We start from the raw sequence: 17,646 nt of genomic DNA, 5'->3' as shown, positions 1-17,646 counted from the left end.
TATGGAATCCTACCCTCTGTCGGTCAGAATCAACCCTTCTGCCCAGGATGTCCTGGTTCTGTGCCCTCTGGTTCTCCTCCAGTATCTCAAACCTTCCTTCGAGGGGTCTTCCTGGTTTTCTTTACCTGGGTTTCCTGCCCTCCCCCAGCAACCTCCCCAAACCTCTGTTCTAGCTGTGGCTTCTTTTTTCATTCCAGGCATGGGTAATCTTGTAGGTTTTTGAGGAGGGTGATAGGCATCATGGTCACCTGCTTGCCTTGCATAGAAATACTGTGACATCTCCCTTTCTTCACCCCATCCTCTCCTAAAGTTAGCCTTTATACCTGCAGTTCCCACATAGTCCACCCACGTGGCTCTGGCTCGAGCCCACTGTGTATGTGCGTACCTCTCCCTCTTTCTCTCTTCCTCATCACTTAACACCACTCAACATTTTTCTGATCCCTGAAGCCTTACTATTCCTTCAAATCCAGGGTAAACACAAACTCCCCTGTGAAGCCTCCCTAGTCTCCCTGTCAGAATTAACTGTTTCCCTGAAACTGGGGTGGTCATTTTTAAAATGTACATAAAATGTTTCATCATGTAATAATGTCATACACAGGGTCAGCTATGAAGCATAATAATAAAACTCATATCTGTGAACCCGTCACCTATATTAATAACAAGAATATTACCAATACCATTGCATCTACTATTTGGTCCTCTTGGCTCCCCCGCCTAGGTTTTCCTAAAGAATGCTATTAAATTTTGCATGATTTTGAGACTTTAAAAAATGGCATAATATCATTCAATCTCCTGTAACATTTTTAAAATCAACTGTGTTAAAGATCCATCCACGTGGTTGCTTGGCACTTGTAGTTTATTCATTTCTGTCACTGCATAATATCTTATTTTGTGAATATGCCATGATTTATTTATCCAGTCTCCTGTCCATAGACATTTATGTTATTTCCAATCTCTTGCTATTATGGATATTTTTGAAACATTTCACAATGCATATACGTGACAATTTTTCCATGGTTTATTGAGATATTTCATATCATATCAATTTAATATTAAATTAATATCATACTTAATGATATGTAGAAGTACAATATATACCTTTATAAGATAATGCATAATTGTTTTTCAATATTGTTGTATCAGCTTACCCAACTTCCTCCAATGTATAAGATTTAGCATTTTCATAAAGTTCTCTTTTGAAACTCATCATTATCACACTTTATACCATCTTTATTGGTATTTAAATACTCATCTCTTGATAAGATTATAACCATCATATTTTATTCACCTGTTTATTCCCATGGCCTACATCAGTTATTTAAAAATGCTTATGAAAATGATAAATGAATACCAAACTGAAATGAACACAACAACCTGTATTTGATTTGAGTTACTAGACTTTCTGCCTTTTAATGAAAATAGCATGGAAGGATTACAGTGTTATCAATCCTCTGCACAAAAATGATTAATTCAATCAGACTGCTTTCCTATTAAATTAGCAGAACTAAGAAAATGATAGTTTCATTTGAGAAGGTAATAAATTTGAAAGGAGAGGAGAAAGCTTGACTCAGGATGTGGACACTAGAGCCCAGAGAAATGGGCACTAGAAAATAAATAAGAGATTTGGGAAGGGAATCACAAAGCACTTTATACTCATCCAAAGATCTTCACCTTAGGCTCTCTATGTGGCTTTCCGCACCAAAGTCTCACAACTGATGCTAATAGTTTCAATTTTTTTTTTTTTATCATATAGATTAAGTATAGTTGTCTGGGCTAGTGTGGAAATCTAACCATAATTTTTAACATTTTCAGGATAAAGAACTCAAAATTCTGAACAACTACTGACAAACACACTCTTGGAAAAATGACTCAGCTGTAAAATGGGGAATACCTGTGTTCAGAAAGTAGGTCTCTGCCTTTTATCACTCCCATCTTTTCACCCCTAGGGCTGAAAAAGCCAGAGGCTAAAGAAAAGAAGCATTTCCATGCTGTTAAAAACAAAACGCACAACATCCATTAAACTACTCTTTGATCATTGTCTTCTGCTTTGAAAAATAACTCAGGAAAGGAGTGCCCAAACCTCCCAAAGGATGAGATAGGCATACATTCCTTGTGGGGCAAATGTAAGAAGCTTAAAAGAAGACGACTGGCTCAAAAAAAGAGGAAGACTATGTCAGCAGTGTTGCTCAACCTGTGTCTAAAGGGCACAAGATACTCCTGAAACCCCCATGTGAATACAGTTGAAAATAAAAGGCTTCAAAGTATTCAGAGGTCATTGACCTGGTCCTGTCCGCATCTTTGATGCTGGCTTTCAGACCACGTGCAGACTGATACTTTAGTAGGTCAATACCTAAAAACAACATCCTGAATTCAGTGTGTCTCTTTGTGAATGGAGAAGAGTCAACAAAAAGTGGGTAAGAAGTACACCATAAATCTCAAGCAAGCAACCCCACATGGGCAAATTCAGCTTGTCTCTACAAGAACAAAACCACCCAACCGTCATAAAGAGAGTGCATTTGGAACAGAATTCTGTGTTTTCAGCCCTGCTAGAACACACATGCTCACAGCACTCTGTTTGGAGGTTACAGGGAAAGGTTTAATAGAAACAGAACTCTTTAAAATATTACTCTAATTAACGCTGACACTTAAACTGTGTTTGAAAACCCACGAACAGATGTGTTTTAATTTCCATCCTAGTTCATAATGCTAAGCCACTGTAACTATTTTTATTTGCTGAACACCTACTATGTCACAAAATCCAGCTCTTGGCTATTCAGAGGGTTTAGGGTTTGGGGGGTTGGTGCTAGAATGATGTTCAGAAGTAATGGGTAGAAAAAGAGGAACAGCACATTTATTTGACTCTGATTAATTTTCTGGGAACACAATGCAACTTGCTTTCTCTTAGGCCCATGATACACGGCATTCACTTTCATCTACACTCAGCGCCGAGAAATGTCATGGGAGGAGCTGATGCTTTTCCCTTTCGCATTTGTTTTTAGATTCTCAACTCTTTTCCTCAATCGTGCTGAAATTATACTTTTGGTCAGAGCAGTAATTTTATGGGTCAGACACTTTTTCTCAAATCAACTCATTTCCAAAGTAGTAAGTTAGCTGCATTCCCATGGAAAACCACTGGTGGTTCAGCCCAGCTGTTCTCTGCAGCATCATATAAGCAGCTCACAGTGAAAGCCACTTGCTACATTCCAGGCCTGCCTGGAGGATTTTATCTTCCACTAGACTAACAGCTAGTCAGATATAACCAACACTCCCTTTCCCTATGCCAAATGGAGGCCAGGAGAAAGAAAGCATTTGGAAAAATGTGCTGTTAGCCTATATTTATCTTAACAATAGACTTTAATGGAAACTACACAGATAAAGCATCTTGCTAGGCTTTATAAAGTTTATTCAGAGTAACTTTATTTTTTAAAATATTCATTTATTTATTCATTTAAAAACCACCTGTCCTTCCCCACCTGTGCCTGGAGTTGAGCCCCAGGACCTGGACTGCTTCCCCTTAAGTGGCTCTACCTCTTTCTTCTGCACATGCTCTGTCTGCTAACAGCCAGCAATCTGAAAGATGTTGTCAGGCAAATGGCAGAGGCTAACGTTCAGAGGGGAAAAACAAAAGGAGGGTTTGATTTCTTGGCTGATTCCTTGGCTGCTGCTACTCCCCACAGCCCTCTCTTGAGTAACCAAATTATAGCCCCCTGGGCCCTCCAGGCCACCTTACAACTCAGAGGCCTCATGTTCCCAGCCCTGGGATTTTTCTGACAGAGTGGGACAAAGACCTACCGAGAATATCTTTAAAATCAGCCAAATTTGTGAGGAGAAGTAAAAGAAGAGGAAAAGAGGAAAATAAAATTAAATTCTAGGTAACACAGTCAAACAGGCAAAGTGCTGAGCCAGTTCAGAAAAACAGGTTAACTGTCATCAAGTTACTTTATCAATTATCTAGAGAATGAAAATTACATTACTTGATGCTAATAATAATGAATCATTCTTGTTAAAGGATTCTTTAGGATTTTTATATAGCAAAGTGCTATTTTCATTCCCTTGGGTCAAATTGTGTTTCAATAACACTGACCTGTAGGAACTATCCTGATGCTTATGCTGTGTTATCTATCAGGTTTAAAAAACAAAGGGTTTTTAATCTATCATAATGATTTAGGGTTGGAGATTTGAAAGCTGAAGCAGCTGTAACTCCATCATAAAGATGGGTAAACTGTCATCCAGGGAAATTAAGTGACGATCAACCCACAATCTGGAAAAGTACACCAGTGCTTATTTTTCCTGAAACACATCTGGTTATCTCCTAACTGTATCTTAGGGACAGCAAAGCTACATGTAAGACAAAATAGGACATCAGGGTGGCTCAGTCATCTCTTGATTTTGGCTCAGGTCATGATCTCAGGGTCATGAGATCAAGCCCTGCATTGAGCCCTGTGTATTAGGGCTCTGTGCTGAGCATTGAGTCTGCTTAAGATTCTCTCTCTCCCCCACCCTATGCCTCCAATGTGTGCATGCTCTCTCTTACTTAAAAACAGTATATATTTGATTAAATAAAATGAAGACAAAATTAGGCCATGAAGTAACCTGAAACATATGAGTATATTCATATGGAGGGCTCCTGGGGGGTTCAGTTGGTTAAAGGTCTGCCTTTGGCTCAGGTCATGATCCTGGGGTCCTGGGATTGAGCCCAGTGTTGGGCTTCTTGCTCAGTGGGGTGTCTGAGTCTCCCTCTCCTTCTGCACCTCACCCCCCCCCATCCTGCCCATGCTCTCTCTCTCTTTCAAATAAATAAAATATTTTTTTAAAAAAAGAGTATATTCAGGGACACCCAGGTGGCTCAGTGGTTGAGCGTCTGTCTTTGGCTCAGGGTGTGATCCTGGGATCCGGATCGAGTCCCACATCATGCTCCCTGTGAGGAGCCTGCTTCTCCCTCTGCCTGTGTCTCTGCCTCTCTCTGTGTCTTTCATGAATAAATAAATAAATCTTTAAAAAAATAAAAATAAATGAAATAAAAAATAGTATATTCTTATGTTAAATATACTGGACATAAAACAAAAGACAAAACAAAATATGTTACTTTTTTACTTAGTGAAAAGGTCTGACAACTGGGTCACACATACAGCATTACTCATTGTTGCATTACCTAATTCATTTTCATCTTAATATGTTTTTCAAATAGCTCAAAATAGCACAAATTACTCATCCTTTATAAATACAATGCAGATGATGTTGTAACATGATAATATTCCCCGGGATTCATAAATTTTGTGACAGAAAAGTATCTAAATCATCCCACCTTTTAAAAATAGGATCTTCTGTTTTTCCAATATCTAACCATAAGAGAAAAAGTAGAGTCTCCTGAGAAACGATTGAGTTCAAGGGAGGAAAGAATCAAGGTACAAACCATGGTGCAAGGTCAGTGTGGCTATACTGGTTAAGTACAAAAGCCTTCTAGGTGCTCATCTAACTTCCTGTCCTCTTGTGCCATTAAACTTTGTCCACTTGCAGCCCTGGTAATCTTTGTATATCTAACCTCCCCATATTACTTTTCTGCATAAAATCCTTCCTTGCTTCCCCAATGCCTACCTTATAACTTCCAAAATTTCACATGCATACAAGTTGGGTATACTTATTCAAGCATTTACCATGCAGCAAGCATTTTATATGAAAGCACAGAAGCTGTAGCAGACTTGGAATGTGATATGGAATACTCCATCCTCCATCCTAGCACCTAGATGCTTGTGTCTGAGTCCTGGGTGAAAGAGCTGCTTCTCTTCAATCACAAAATCCACTGAGTGGCATCACTGCATGGTGGTGTCGCTAAGGCGAGAGGTGAATGCTGGACCTCATGAGGCCAAAGGGATAACAGTGCACTGAGCAGTGACCCACACAACTTGCACCTAGTCCAGACTTCAGGAAGGCCAAGGAACATATCACTTACTCGCTGGTAATTCTGGTGACATCATATTAGGTTTGGGCCACAGCGAATTCAGCAGCATCCATTGGTGCCTTTGGCACCTTTAATGTCAGTATGGTGGCCAGAATGAGAGCAAGTAAAAATAGTAGGGTTCAGGCAGCACAGAGGAGGCTAGGTTTTGCAAGCAAGGGATTCCCCAGGGTTTCTAAAGGCTGGTAAGGATAAATCTGACCATGGTCAGAATTAGTATTGTTGCAGGTGGTAACAAAGTCAAAGAAATACAGTTGTACTACAGTTATTAAGCTATTTGGCCTTGGAAACATGGGTTACTCTTGTATACACTATTAATTAAAGTGCTCTTTAAATTAAAAGAAAAAAACAGATCAGCTCTGTCCATTTGAAAAAAATGAAGTGTAGCAGTTTTACCTAATTATCTTGGTAATTAAATGATCAGTGTAGATCACTTCAAGATCAAGGAGCCTAAATGAATTCGCCACAGATTATTTTAGTGTAGACAGAAATGAATGTTCATGATACTCATTATTTTTCCAACATGAGTGATACAGCTATAGAGGGGATAGTCTAACAAAACAATAATTTCTATTTGATTTTGAAATGTAGAAACATTTTGCAGTAGGATTATCAGGTTTATCTTCCTAATTGCATTTTGCTTTGGTTACTATTAAAAAAAAAACTTGAAAAGTGGCTAAGAGAAAATTACATTGAAATACCCTCAGGAAAAAAAAAAAAAAAAAAAAAAAAGAGTCTCTTAAAAAAAAAAAAAAGGGATCCCTGGGTGGCGCAGCGGTTTGGCGCCTGCCTTTGGCCCAGGGCGTGATCCTGGAGACCCGGGATCGAATCCCACATCAGGCTCCCGGTGCATGGAGCCTGCTTCTCCCTCTGCCTGTGTCTCTGCCTCTCTCTCTCTCTCTGTGACTAATATAAATAAATGAAAATTAAAAAAAAAAAAAAGAGTCTCTTGAAATACCCTCAGGATTAAGGTTTATTTTTTTAATTATTAAAAATTATTATTATTATATATTATTATATAAGTTAAACTTAAAAAAATAAACAAATACAGTCAGGACCAAAAGCTTGAAACATAAATATTAACGGTAAAAGTCAATTGGTTAAATATAAATTTTCACGCTGAATTGTTAAAAAATACACATCACAAAACACAAAGGAATGAGTGTGTTTGTTTGAGCACTTACCATGTGCCAGACATTTTATAAATGTTATTTCCACTTCTTATAACAATCCTGGCTGGGTTGTATTACTAAGCTAGTTTTACAGAAGAAGAAATTAAGACTTAGAAAACTTAGGTGATTTGTCCCCAGACACTCAGCTAGATCTCACTGGTACTGGAGTGCAGCTGGGTGACTGTGGCAGCTTGACTGCCTCCCACTTGCACCCAAATCCTATCTCGGGATCTGTTTCCAAGAGAATCCAGACTAAAACAACACAGACACTGACGTGTGTGTATGGCTGGGGGACAGAAGCTTAGCTCAGAGGAGAGTAAAGGTAGATGAAGGCAGGGACAGCACTGCCAAAATGACAATATTTCAACAATTTTTAAGGACCCAGGTTAAAAGTCATTGTTAAGACCAAGATGAAAGGGAATTTGTGAAATTGGCATGAAAGCAAAACAGGGAGAGATGGAGGAACAAAATAGGCAAAATATGGAACCTTTTTATTTGTTCCCTCCCCTGCATCTACCCACATATGAACATTTTCCTCTTTCTTCCCAAAGATACTTCCCTTGGACTCCTTACACATTGGGATGGGTACTGAACATATTACAGGTTACTGTGCTCATTGTATCCTATCACCGTTTGTTCTGCTCTTCAGGGTTTGCAGGCTACATCTTTTTAAACATTCTCATGATGTACAGATATTTTCTTATTTACAATGCAAATGAAAAAGGGCACCAGCATCCAAAGAAACAACTATTTTAGGTGGAATGCAAATGTGTCTTAATCTGTTTTAAATCAGACCTCTAGCTTATCCAAGTGGTCTTTGCCCACATGGACTCCTGGCTTGATGATTTAGCTCTGCAGAATTTTTGTGGCCATGGGGAGGGAGGGGAATAAGTTCTCTTGGTAAAGGTGGATAGGAGTCTCTGGTTAAATATTTGAATGTATTTGAATTTGTTCTCATGAATCTTTCACGATGCACTTTTATATTGAAAAGTTTAAAGAGATGGAGAGATTTGCCGATTAAAAAAACCTATCAGACAAGTAATGAAAATATTGTGTCTCGCTTTACGATATTATTTAGTTTTTTTATCCTCTGTGTAATGTAGAGCTAGTTATCCTCTATTATATACACTTTCCAGGGAGGAAGCTATGGCTGAGAAAGGCCGAACAAGCTGTCAGAGGAGCTGGGTTTGGAACACCACCCTGATAAGGAATCACATTTGGCCATTTGTGGCCAAATGTTTTCTCAAAGTGGATGACCAATGTCTTTTCCAGTTTGAAACATGTTTATGTAAACTTTTTAAACATGATGTGCCAAAATCTACATAACATAGACCCAAAAGCCCTTGTTCACTTAGAACCATCCGATTTCTCATATTCCAGAAGAGATCTGAGTATATAATCCTAACACATCATAATAAAGTGTGTAATTCCCAACTATTCAAAACCCCGAAGCACCTCATCATGTCCTGGTTCATTCCTCATGGGCCACGGGCACTTTATAACTATTTGATGAGGTTGGATTTATACCCTCAAGTTTGAAGGTTGTATATTTAAAGACTGTTTGGAAGCATTTCTGTTCCTGGAATATGGAAGCTGGCAAGCTTTTTATAATAATTTGTTTCTCCACCTGTCCTCAAACATGTCGTATACACAAGAGGAATGGCTGTCTTTTCATTCTTCTGGATCAGAAGAATTGGAACAACTACCCAGGCTAATTAACAAGGCATGATTATATTTTGTGAATCAAGGAGCCATGATAGGAATCAGATGAAAAGCTTCCTACAAGAGATTCTAGATCCGACAAATTCATAAGCCCAGAACTAAGAATTCTCCCACATATTTCTGGATGCTTCAGCACTTGATGGGCATCTTGCCCAGCAAGCCTCATTTTCCTTTCAGCCCAATTACTATGAGCTTGGCTCTCCACATGCAAGTCTGCTTTTTCTCATCATTCTCTCATCTCTACCATGAAGAATATTAAGAATTACATGGACCCTTCCACCTGCCAAGGCTTAAATTATTTGTGTAATAAAACAAAAATGAGGTAGAGGGTGGTTCATAAAGTTTCCAGACAACTGCCTCTTCTCCTCTTTGCCTCTCAGCCAACCTGGTCAAGGGTTGGCTACTTCCTCCTTATACTGCCTTGACTTGGGTTTAGAACATCTTTTCCCTTCTCAGGCATCCCTATGTGATGGTTCACTCAATGAAAAGTCATTGAGCCCCCACTTTGGGCACCCCTTAGCAGCAAATACAAAGCTGAATAAGCTCTCAACCAATAGGAATACACTGAAGAATAAATACATGGGATTTGCCATTGAGAGGAAAAAGCAAAGAGCTGCAGAAACAAGGATGAGGGAGAAAGACCTGAGCATGACCAAGAAAAACTTCCTGAGCAAGTTGGTCTTTGAGCTGGGCCTTGAAAAACCAGTAGGATTTCAAGGTCTAGGGTGAGGAGGGGCATTTTAGTTGGAGGAATTGGGTGAGTAAAGAACACAAAAAATAAAGCCTAAAGAGATGCATCAGACATGATGACAGGTGTGATGGGTTTCCTATTGGGGCCAGTGGGCTATAACACTGAATGTATAGAGTGAGGAGAGAGAATGTAGGGTTTTGAATACAGACCTAAGGATTTTAGGAAATAGGAAAGAGGAGGTTTGGAGCTGGGGAGTGATATAATCAAAGCTGTACTATGAAGGGACTGAAGTGCAAGCAGAAGTCAGGGGAGGTGGGAGGAGAGAGGGTTCAGCTGATTAGCACAACAGTCCAAGCAGGAGGTAACAAGGGCCTGGGGCAGAATGGGTAGCAATCAGAAGGGTGGGAAGTGACAGTGGGAGTCACCACAACATGGCCACTAACATTTCTGTGGCGTGTGTCTGTGGAGGAGCAACATGAGAAAAGGAAAATCCAAGGAATGATGACCCAACCCCCGCCCCACCTCCCACCCCCACTGACTCAGGATATGTTGCCCTGAGATGAGGGAGGAAAGTATGAAACTGATGAGTGAATTTTAGACACATCCAGATCGAATGGAACAGCTAGGTAAAGATATCCACTTGGCAGGTGGTAATGCAAGACAAGATTTCTAACGGATGCTGAAAAGTTAAGATCTGGTCCTACTCCATCCAGCCAGCCTCCACTCCTACTTCTAGAAAACAGAGGCTCGTTGCTAACCTAAAAGCCAGGCTAGGTGCTAAGAGTTTTACCTGTTCCTGACCCCTCCCCAGGAAGCATTCCCATTCCCATTTTACTGGTAGGGATGCTGTAGCTCATACATTATATAATGTGCTAGATTCAGCAGTGGGGTGGCCAAGCTCTGATTCACATCCTTGTGAATCCATGTTTGCATGTTTCATGTCCACACTAAGAAGTGATAGCTCCTTCCCTCCTTTTATTTCAGGGCTCCCCATATAAGTACTACCATGCATTCCTTTGTCCATTAATATCTATTCTCCTCTTCTGATCATTCATTCTGTTTGACTGTCATCTCTCCTGTTTAGTCCCAATTATATTCAGTGCTATTCCACATCCCATCACTGGATGAGGAATAACCTTGTTAGCTACTAACTTAACCTAGTTAGCTACTTACTCGCTCATTATAGAGATTCTAAGATAGTGTACTCTTCAGCTCCTGTGTCTTGAGTCTTGTCCACAGTTCCACCAGGGTATGATCCTTTGGGTAAATTTTGGGCTATGTGATCCCTAGCACTTCAGAACACATGCTGGACATCTAGAAAAACTGCTTTTTTAAATGGAACATGCCATCATGGCACCAAATGCTCCCCCCAAAAGCCTCACATGATAGTCAACTAAAAGTAATTTTCTTCTCTTCAGCAATTTGGTGATTTCTATATTGCAATTTCCCTGACTCCCTGGTAAAATGACAAATCATAAGCTTTCTAACAGCTGTCTATCTTTCTCCATCTTTACTATGGAGATCATGCTAAAGCGGCTCTTACATTTCTAGCCTCTAGCTCTCCACTGAAAGTTATACTTTCTAATTAGTTGTGTGTCTTGCAATTCTTGGTTAACTAGTTCTGAATCAGAACATTCTATATGCTCCATGTGCTAGGTCTCACACTTTCCTTCCCAGTACCTCTGATAACTCTGAAGTCATAAATGAATTCTCACAGTGTGGCAGGTGAAAATTATTATTCTCCTTCCAGAGGAGGAAGTGGCTGCCCAGGTTGGACTGTGACTCATTCGGCTCCCTGGATCTTTTTAATGAACCATTCTCAGCCAACCACCCTGGCCTCGAGAATAACAGGGAGACATGGAGACTTCTTAAATAAGAATGGTGGGCATGTGGGAGATGAGTGTTATATAACTCAAGAGATGGAACTGGAAGGGATGAGTAGCTAGGCAGGCTGTCCTTCAGGGAACTTCCTATTAGTCTGTTTATATATAGTCCTGGGGGAGAACTTCTCCTTCAAATCCAAACCATAGGACCCCTCTTTAGTGAAGTTTCTTTTGCTGTTGCTGCTCAAAGCTGGGGTTCACTCTGCTGACACCTTTTACCTTTCCCACCTCCCTATACAATAGCAACAAAATCGTGTTTTCTTTTTGGCCCACCAACTAGAATATGTAGGCAGAGGCCATATCATGTTCACTTTTATGGTCCCAACATTTGAATAATGAATGTATCTAAAATAGATAGAATACATGTCAAAGTAGTGAGACCTCTGTTTCTAGACATACGTAACCAGACTATTATAGGGAGACTGCAGCCATGCAGCTGTCATTCTGTTATTTCTAAATGTCCTAATATTTTAAGGACATTCTTGTTTAAAGTGATTAAACCAATCCCAAACAGTTTTAAAATGCATGTAACTGAATAATGCATACCAGTCTTCAAATGGCTATTACAATTAGCTTAATATTCTAATTTTAATAATGATTGACCCCAGAAATTATTAAATGTCTTCAGGCCATTGTTTTCAATTATAAGTATCAGTCTATAAATGTTAACTGAACACCTACTTTATGCCAGACCCTAGGGATAATAGGATGAGAAATACAGAGCCTTGCCCTCAATAGCTTCCATTCTAGTGAAGGGAATGTCTCCGTTATTGGGACTGAGGGGTCACAGTCTAGTTATATAATTTCATTTTTTATGTGTGCTACTCAGAACAGAGAATGTTTTCCTGGGGTTAAGACTGGTTCTAAGAAGCCTATGTAAAAGTCCTCTCTGGAAACTAATGTTAGGAGAGAGGATCTTTAACCCTCTGATGTCACTCCTCACTACTGTAATCGATCCAGCTAGGAAATGCCAATGGCAGATAAAGGAAGGGGAAGAAGGAGGCCTGCAAGGTCACTTCAAAACCAACCTGAACGTGAGCCCTTCCTTGCTATATAAACTAAATGTAGACTTCTATACACCTTCACCCCCACCCCCACCCCCACAAGCAGCACCATTCCAGCGCAGGAAGGGCAAATCTTGCTTGGCCCCTTAGTAACTGTCATTTCGAGAAATGCAATATAGGGGCTTCCACTCAGACCCTTTTCTACCAGATTAGAGTCTGTTTCTAATCAAATGGAATTTAGGTTTAAACCGGAATTAGATTTGGGATTTACAGTCATTTCTACTTTCATTCATCTCGTGGATTTCAGCCCTCTCTCGGCCTAGTTTTAATCCAGTGCGCTTGGGAAGGAATTACACAGGAGTTGTCCATGAGCCCGGGGCGGGGGCTCGGAGGGGCTCTAGGACCCGGGCCCCTCCGCAAACCTCCATCCAGACGAGGTCAGCCCTGACTCTCCTGGGCATCGTGGGCGCTCGCCGCCACCTACAGCTTCTGCAGGCGTGGCCCCTCCTCGCGTGTAGTGGACACCGCCCCTCGCTCCCGAGACGATTTCGCCACCAGCCCCCAGGCTTTCCCCGCGCAGAGGCGGAAGGAAAAGCGAAAGCCGAGCAGGCGGGCCGAGGGGGCGGCCGAACGCGCCGCGGGGCTGCGGCTCCCCAGTCCGCAGTGGCCGCGAGGGCTGTGCACGCACAGCGAGGACCCGGTCCTCAACTTTCCGCGCCAGCCGCTGCCCCCCGGCCCCCGCGGCCCCGCCGCGCCCTCCCGCAGCCGGTCCCCGGCCACCCCACCGCCGCGCGGCGCGCCTCCCGCAGGCCCGCCGGCCGAGCTCCCCTCCTCGGAGCCAGAGGAGCCCAAGGGAGTTCGGCTGCTCGGCAGCCTCAACTTCGGCTTCCCAAGTGACACGACGCCCTCCCTCGAGCGCGCGCAGCCTCCGCCAGCCTCCGCCCCGAGCCCTTGCAGCCCAGCCGCGGGAAAATGAAACGCCCTGCAAGGGGCGCTCCCCTGGATTTTGAAAAACCGCTTCTTTCGCCTCGGGAGCCCCTCGATCCTCCACCCGCAGCCTCCGGCCAGATGATTTTCACCCTGGGACGCGCCCGGGTGGAGGGGCCTGGGCTCTGGGGCGGGAGGAGAGGGGGCAGCAGCGCGGAGTGGCCGGGATGCAGCTGCGCGCCGCTCGTGCGGGGGGCCGAAGGGCCCTGCGGCTCGGCTGAGCAGCCGGAGCGGGCTCCTGCGCCTCTGCCTCGCGGAGGATCGCACACGCTGACCCGCACGCGCGCGCACACACACACACACACGCACTCTCTCTCTCTCTCTCTCTCTGCGTCCAGCACCCTCACCCCGCGAGCCGGGACGCGGAGGTCGGAGCCACTGGCCACTTTAAGGCAGGGGCTGAAACGCCCAGATGGAGGCAGAGGCTCTCGCGTCTCCTCCAAGCCTGCACCATCCTAGGGGCTCCCCGTCCACCGCCACCACCAGCACCCCCCAGTTTCCCGGAGCAAAAGAGGTCTGGCTTTCTGCGATTCCGCTCCCTGAGCTAGCGGTTCAAGCTGCGGGGGGGGGGGGGGGGGCGGGGATGGATAGCGGGAGCACTGGAAAGCGAGCCCGCGCTCACCTCCGCCCTCCGCGCGGAGAGCTGGCCAGCCTCGCTCGCCCCCGGAGCACTAGCAGGCGGCCACGGCCGGGCAGCCGGACCCCGGGGCGCCCCAACTCCAGGGAGAGCAGGGAGGGGAGTGACAAGAGCCGCCACTTGGCGCGTTGGCAGAGGCACGGAATCTCCGAAGAGGCTGAGCCGCCGGCGCGCAGGGGTGGAGGCGCGAGGGGCGGAGGAGGAGTTGCCGGGCCGAGAGGGATGACGTCCTCCAGCGCCTTGGGCTCCGGGGACCGAAGATTCCTGCTCTCGACCGGCCCCACGCGCGCTCTCCAGGGCTTCGCAGAGGCGCCGCGCCCGGCTCCGCTGCGGCTCCCGAACGGCGCGCGCCCGGGCGACCCCCGCCGGCTTGAACCGGGGTGCACAGCCCTCCGGCCATCTCAGCGCACCTCTTCGCCTGTCCCTCGCCTCGGGGGGCCCGCCCAAGAGTCCCTGCCGATTCGAGGCGGCACGCGGAAGGCAGCCCCCGGCCGGGCCAGCCTCGCCCCTTCCTCGCGCTCTCCCCCATCGACCTCGAGCCAAGGGCAGGCGCCCGCGCCCCGGCCCCGGCCCCTGCCCACCCGGCGAGCCGCTGTCCCGGCCTGCGCGCGGCTGCGAAAAGGCTCGGGGCACAGGAAAGGAGAGGCGCTCACCTGGGTGCCCGAAGCCTTCCTCTCCAGCCCCTTCCGGAGCCCGCCCGCAGCGCCCAGGCACAACCTTCCTCGAAGAAAAAAAGTAGCGCAAGGGCGCAAGACGGGTAGGGCGGCGCAGGTCCTCGCGCAGCGGCTCTTCCCTCCGGGTTCTCCCGGGCCCGGGCCCGGGTTCGGCGGCGGGAAAGGGCTGTCAGAGGCCGGAGGGGGCCGCCAGACCCGGGCTCCTCCCGCAGCGGAGGCGGCGGCGGCACCTCCAAGTTGCCACCTGCAGCGCGCGTCGGGCGCCTGTGACAGCCCGCGCCGCTCTGCCCGCGCCGGGCCGCCCCCCAGCCCCCCCCGCCCGCTGGTTGGCTGCGCCCCGCGCCTGGGCGGCGCCCCCGCTCGGCCCCGCCCGCTCCCCGCAGCCGCGCGGCCGCTTCGCCCAGCGGGTCTCCTCGCAGGCCTGCCTGGGCTCCAGAGCCCCCGACTTTGGGGAGCTGCTCGGGCTTTGCAAACAGAGCAAGGATCCGTCACACGCTCGAAAACACACACACACACACACACACACACACACACACACACACAGTTTTGTGTAGGTTGGGGATTGCAGGAAAGAGAGAGGGGATGAGAAATGCCCTTCGTGTGCCTGAAGGGGACCTGGTTCCTTGCTGGTTTGTTTCTGATGTGGGTCTTTGGTTTTGTTTTCTCGCTGGTGTGAAATTGGTGCAATCTCTGAGAAGAGTTACCCTCACAGCGGCAATCAGTGCGCGGGGACGTGGGTTAGAAAGTGATGTGGGGATTGTGTCGCTTAAGCGGCACACAAAGTCCGCTCAAAGCCTTACAGGGCGAAGGGAGGTCCTGGGATCCCGTCGGGGTCCAGCAGCTGAAAAGCCACCTGCTCCTGCTGTGGCCTGTAGTCCCCGAGGGGCACGCGCTTGCTTGATCCTGGGGCTGCGAGGACCCGCGATGAAAACTCACGCCGAAGCATATATGAAGCCACTGTTTTAAACAACTCTTGGGCCTTTTTTTTTTTTTTTTTTAAGATTTTATTTATTTACTCATGAGAGACAGAGTCTCCTTCCGGAAAGATGATTTGGCAAAGCCTTCCAGAGGAGAAGAACTATAACAATATGAAAAGTACCAGTCTGGAAAGCCATCTAATCAACCAGTGACGTCTCACTCCTGGTGAATCCATGTGAAAGGGGTACATTGCCAAGTGCCTATTAGCTTGACAACATTTCAAAATTAGCTTCCCAAATAGCACATTTTATAGCCCATTAGGGAAACATCTCTGTATTGTGAGTGCAAGGGTGGCACCGTTAAATGGGACAAAGCACGCAGATGTAATCTCATGTCTAACAGTGCTCTGCAGAATCCTCAGCAGGGTGAGGCAGGAGGAAAGGGGCTTTACTACAGGAAGTCGGAAGGTGGCTCCTTCACAGGGCATATCCGGCACAGTTGTGACCAGTAAAGAAGCCATTCCCTGTCAACTGTTGCTAAGGAAGTTGGGATGCGGCTTTATAGCACCTGTCCAGATCCAAACATCTGGCGTCCACTTTGGGGACTAATAGCAAACCACCCCCCACCCCCCCATCCCCCACCACCGTGGTCAAGTAGCACAGTTCAGAGGCAAAGCATTCACAGAGATATTTCAATACTCCAGATTAAGTGCTTTCTTAATAAGTTGCCCTTTGACCTGGACTGGGTGAAACAAGGAGTAGAATGGAGGCGTGGCTTGCTCAGATTTGAGTGCAGGTTGACTCAATAACTGGAGGCGTATCTGATCAAGATTGGGGTGGGGTGGTGATTTGAGGGGGGTGGAAGGTAGTGGTCCTTAACCCAGATATCCATCTGATGGGTTGACAGCCAGGTAAAGCACAAACTACTGGACAAGATGCATTTTCCTAATAGTAGGGAAGGAGCTATGACTCAAGTGAATGAGAAAGCATTATGGAAAGAGGAGAGGAAGGAGAAAGAATTGAAAGAGAAAATTGGAGAGTCTATGGACAGTGAGAGAAATCAATGGGCACTGGTCCATTGGACATAACAATGGCTCAAGATTCTGAAGGAGGAGACAACAGAGAATTGCTGAGACTGCCAGGCAGTAAGTGGGGAAGCTGAGGATCCTGCAGTAGCTTCCGGTTACAGGAGGCAGAGGGCTGAACCCTGCTTCCAGGACTTGCATGTGGGACACATGCTTTGAGCTTCATTTTCTTCCTGTGTGGCCATGAACAGGGGTAAGGGTGCCTACCTGATAGAGACCTGGAGAGGATGAACTGAGATCATGCATCTGTAATGCTTGGCACAATGTTTTGCAACTCCCTAAGCTTTCAATAAATAGTAGATATTATGTAAGCGGTGTTTAAAAAGACCTCAAGGATCCCCTAACACTTTTGATATTTGGTTCTGATATTTCTTTTTTTTTTAAAGATTTTATTTATTCATGAGAGATATATATATACACACACACAGAGGCAGAGACATAGGCAGAGGGAGAAGCAGGGTCCCTGTGAGAAGCCCCATGTGGGACTCAATCCCAGGACCCCAGGATTACGCCCTAAACCAAGGGCAGATGCTCACTTGCTGAGGCACCCAGGTGTCCCTTGATAGAATATTTCTATCAAGCACTCCTCCTGCTTGTGCATTCCCTGTGATAAAAACCTCACTTACACCAAGTTCATTTCATTTTCCTTGTTTGAAAATGAGATGAGTGACATTACATTTCTTTTCACTGATTGGTTCTGTTTTTATCCATGGTTGTCATACAAATGTCTAAAATCTATTTCACAAGAGCCCTCCAGATTGCTTAAGACAAAGAATAGATCCCCTGTGTGACTTCTTTTGTCTGAGCTAAACATGTCCCTCCCCTTCTGCCTCTCCACTCAGTACTGGGGTTTCACAATTTTTCACCCTCTTATTCTCCAAATTGCCTCTGACCTCTTTAAAATAAGAACAGCTCTCC

At 45.4% G+C, this 17,646-nt stretch overlaps 1 protein-coding gene across 1 annotated transcript in view; it reads right to left on the bottom strand.

Annotated features, from left to right (window-relative positions):
* The window catches only part of EPB41L3 (erythrocyte membrane protein band 4.1 like 3), a 268,058-nt gene extending 253,188 nt beyond the window's left edge, over positions 1-14,870 (bottom strand). The window contains exon 1 of the mRNA XM_077900074.1: positions 14,706-14,870. The gene's annotated coding sequence lies outside the window, so the exon portion shown is untranslated. The remainder of the gene's footprint in view (positions 1-14,705) is intronic.
* Positions 14,871-17,646: the final 2,776 nt, after the last annotated feature.

This window comes from Canis aureus, chromosome 6 (assembly GCF_053574225.1).
Source record: "Canis aureus isolate CA01 chromosome 6, VMU_Caureus_v.1.0, whole genome shotgun sequence".
NCBI classification, from domain to species: Eukaryota; Metazoa; Chordata; class Mammalia; order Carnivora; family Canidae; genus Canis; species Canis aureus.
Note: the sequence above shows the minus strand (reverse complement) of the source record. Positions and strands in the feature narration are given on the sequence as shown.